Source organism: Adiantum capillus-veneris, chromosome 29 (assembly GCF_014529385.1).
Source record: "Adiantum capillus-veneris isolate H3 chromosome 29, ASM1452938v2, whole genome shotgun sequence".
In the NCBI taxonomy this organism is placed as follows: domain Eukaryota; kingdom Viridiplantae; phylum Streptophyta; class Polypodiopsida; order Polypodiales; family Pteridaceae; genus Adiantum; species Adiantum capillus-veneris.
The window spans coordinates 49,214,423-49,219,109 of record NC_140959.1 but is presented as its reverse complement, the minus strand read 5'-3'; positions in this window follow the sequence as shown (position 1 = coordinate 49,219,109).

Sequence of the window (4,687 nt, the reverse complement as noted above, 5' to 3'; positions counted from 1 at the left end):
TCATTTGATAGGTTGATATTGGTTTAGAGGTCAGTTTACAGGGGACACTTTGCCGAATTTTTCCCAGGAAAGTAAACTACTGTGAAGCGTAGCTATGGCTGGATCACAGGACACTGCTCTTTACAATATCAAGAAGCTGGATGGAACCAATTTCCCATTGTGGAAGAAGAAGATTTGGCACGTGTTGGTACAAAAGAAGAAGATAAAACCTATAAAGCTAAAAGGGATAAAACCAGAAGATATGGACGAAGATGAATGGAGCAAAATGGATGAATTGGCACTTTCTACCATTATGCTGACTTTGGCAGAAAGCGTTTACTTCAATGTAGCAGACGAGATGTCGACTTATGAAGCATGGACAAAGCTGAGTGATCTTTATGAGAAGCAGAGTGGAACTTCACAGGTATACTGGCTTAAGAAGCTTGTTGACTTAAAGATGAAAGAAGGGACACCTATGTCCAATCGTCTGAATGAATTTAACACTATCTATAGTCAGTTGTCAGCTCAAGGTGTCAAGTTTGATGAACCTGTTAGAGCTATGTTCCTATTGATCACATTGCCGGAAAGTTGGGACACTTTTCTCACAGCTTTGAGTAATTCTGCACCTCGAGATGGTTTGACCATAGTAGGTGTAGAAGGCAGTCTGCTTATTGAAGAAACCAACAGAAAGACAATGGACAAAGGCAAAGGAACAACCTTAGCTGTCAGGGGAAGGACCAAAGAAAAGGACAGAGGTGGAAAGAGGAATCAGTCTCGTAGAAAGTCCCGCAGTGCTAAAGGCAAGAGTGACATAGAATGCTACCATTGTGGCAAGAAGGGTCACATGAAAAGAGACTGCAGAGAATGGAAAGCAGAAAAAGGCAAAGAGAAAGACGAAGACCATGGTGAGAAGAACAAGTCCTCAGTGAAGATTCAAGAAATAAATGTGACAAACACTGTTGCAGAGGATGACAGTCTAGTGTCAGGAGACATCTACTTCTTGAAGAATACAATGGACTCAGCTCTTCTTACAGCATCTGATGGAAATGCACTGAATGACTGGATTATAGACTCAAGGGCATCACTTCATGTGTCTCCAAACAAGGAGTGGTTTACCTCTTATGTGACACTAAAGATCATGTTTGGCTAGGCAAGGGCAGACATGTGAGATCTTAGGTGTTGGAGATGTTCAATTGAAGTTTCAGAATGGCTCTTCTTTCACGCCGAAGAATGTGAGACATGTTCCCGCAATTACAAAGAGCTTGATCAGCACAGGTTTACTTGATGATGCTGGCTACGTCACCACTTTTGGACAGAACATGTGGAAGATATCCAAGGGTTCTATGACAGTAGCACATGGAGTAAAGTCTGGAGTACTTTACATGATTTATGTATCAAATGTCTCTAAAAATGTAATCAATGTAATCGAGCAGCCGAACATTTCTTTGTGGCATAGCCGGTTAGCACATATGTCCAAGAAGGGAATGGAAATCTTGTCTCATTCTGGTTATTTGCCTCGCTTTTCATTTAATGATTTTGAATTCTGTGAACATTGTCTGTATGGTAAGCAAACACAACAGCCACATAAGCATAGAAGCAGTAGAAGAGATACACAATTGGCACTTGTGCATAGTGATTTGTGTGGACCTATGCCTAACCTATCTCTAGGGGGAGCTTCTTACTTTATGACATTTATAGATGATTACTCAAGGAAAGTATGGGTTTACTTTGTCAAGCACAAGGATGAAACGTTTAGTGTTTTCAAAACGTTTGTGACACTTGTGGAGAATCAGAGTGGCAAGAAGCTTAAATGCTTACGCACTGACAATGGTGGAGAGTATGTTTCAAAGGCCTTTTAGGACTTTTGTGAGTCAAAAGGTATAAAATGTGAACTTATTGCTCCTTACAATCCTCCTCAAAATGGTGTTGCTGAGAGTATGAATAGGACCATACAAGAGAAGGTCAGAAGTATGTTGTCTAATGCACAGCTGACAAATGGGTTTTGGCTTGAAGCTATATCAACAGCTGTTCATCTTATAAATAGATCTCCTAGAAAGGTTTTACAGAAGGATTCAGTGGAAGAGATGGTATGGTTAGGCAAAATGCCCTCATACAAGCATCTCAGAGTCTTTGGCTGTGAGGCATATACTCATGTTCCAAAGGAATTTAGGAACAAACTTGAGCCAAAGAGTAGAAAGTGCATCTTTCGAGGCTATGGTAATTCTGGTGAGATGGGGTACAGACTTTGGGATCCTGAATCCAGAAAGGTTATCCGCAGCAATGATGTTCACTTTAATGAAGCCAAATATCATTCTAAACCAGAGAGGGTTGAGGAGATTAGAAGAGTTGTCTTCCAAGAAGATGGACCTGCACGTGCAAGACAAAATGTCAGGGCTCAAGAGGAGCAAGGACAAGATAGAGTGGAACCACAGGTTGTGCCTAAGCCTCAGCCACCTATTTTGCATAAATCAGGACGTATCTCACGACCTCTTGATCGGTTTGTTCCATCTATGAACTATGTCGTGTTGACTGATTGCAATGAGCCTTCATGTTACACGGAAGCAGTGCAAATGAAGGACTCCGGGAATTGGCAATTGGCCATGCAGTCAGAGATGACAGCTCTGCATAAAAACTAGACATGGAAGCTAGTTAAATTACCACAGGGCAAAAAGGATCTACCTTGTAAATGGGTTTACAGGTATAAGATCACCACTCATGATAGTCAGCCAAAGTACAAAGCAAGGCTTGTTGCCAAGGGCTTTAAGCAAGAACAAGGCATTGACTTTGATGAAGTCTTCTCTCCGGTGGTCAAGATGACTACATTGAGATGGTTTCTTGCATTGGTTGCCATATTAGATTTGGTGTTGCACCAAATGGATGTCAAGACAGCGTTCTTGCATGGTGATTTAGATGTGGAAATCTACATGCAGCAGCCAGAAGGGTTTGTTGAGAAAGTCAAGGAAGATTTGGTATGCCAGTTGTTAAAGAGTCTTTATGGCTTAAAACAATCACCGAGGGCATGGTACCATAAGTTCCACAAGTTCATGCTTTCTCAAGGCTACAAACGTAGTGAGTTCGATCATTGTCTATATACAAAGAAGGCTAAGGATGGCAGTTGGTTGATCCTTATTTTGTATGTGGATGACATGTTGATTGCTGGCAAGCACTTGGAAGAAATTTCAGCTTTGAAGTCAAAGATGGCAAAATCGTTTGACATGAAAGACATGGGTGAGGCAAGTCATACACTTGGTATGCGCATTGAGAGAGACAGATCACAGAAGTTGATTTGGTTATCTCAAACAGAGTATATTGACAAGGTTTTGCAACGTTTCAATATGGAGAAGGGAAAGGCATTGAGTGTTCCATTGCCACCATATGTAAAACTTAGCAAACAAGATTGTCCCGTGTCTGAGGAAGAACAGGCTGAAATGGATAAGATTCCATATGCGTCTGCAGTGGATAGTTTGATGTATGCAATGATTGCTACTCGCCCAGACATTGCATTTGCAGTGGGAGTAGTAAGTCGATACATGTCAAACCCAGGCAAGAAAGATTGGGAGGCAGTGAAAGGAATATTGAGATACCTGAAAGCTACAAAGAGTATGCGTATATGATATGGGAGTCAGGAGCTAAGTGTAAAGGGTTTTACAGACTCAGATTATGCAGGTGACTTAGACAATCGAAGGTCTACGTCAGGGTATGTCTTTACATTGGCTGGTGAAGCAGTATCATGGCGTTCTATATTACAAGATTGTGTTACTCAGTCTACTACAGAGGCTGAATATGTTGCAACATCAGAGTCATGCAAAGATTCAATTTGGCTTAATCGACTAGTAACAGATTTGGGAATCAAAGAAGAGATGCCTGTGTTATATTGTGATAGTCAGAGTGCTATACAATTGGCTCGCAATCCAGTTTATCACTCAAAGACAAAGCATGTGGATGTGAAATATAATTTCATCAGGGAAATGCTTGAGGATAAGCAAATTCAGCTTGTCAAGGTTCACACCACGGAAAATCCTGCTGATCTACTTACAAAAGGACTTCCCTCAGAGAGCTTTGCGCATTTTCGGCAAGCAGTTAGGTGTAGGGTAGTACATCACTTCTCTACATCTCTTGTATATTAGCTTGTAGAGTAGCTTCTATCACACTTAAAGTACCACATTGGACTTTAAGTGGGAGGTTGTTGGGGTATAAAGCCCAATGTGGTCGCCCAGGTAAGTGGGCAGGCCGCTAGGTATGTACACATATTCTTTTGTTAAAACCTAATAAGAACTCACTATGCTCTACACATTACAGTCGTCATGCTCTTCTTCTCGCACTCTCTCTCGCGTCGCACTTTCGCTCATACTCCTTCAGCTACTAGGGATAATAGGTTGGACAAGTGGTGGACCATGAATGTAAACCCCCCCTGTACAAAAGTTCGTGGGTTTAAGGTATTTCAATGGAGGCTAGAATCTTGGAGACATGGTGCAACTTGCTTCTCTTCATGTTTCAATGTAGCCTATCTTGTCCACAAATGGTGGAGCATCCTTCTCTCCATGTTTCAATGGATCCTAGCTTGGACAAGTGGTGGACCTTTGCTTCTCTCTATGTTTCAATAGAGTTATCTTGGACAAGTGGTGGACCTTAACACCTAGATCTTCTTAATATAATGACATAGAGTGGAAAAGTGGTGACTCTTGAGACCAAACCACTCATGCTACTA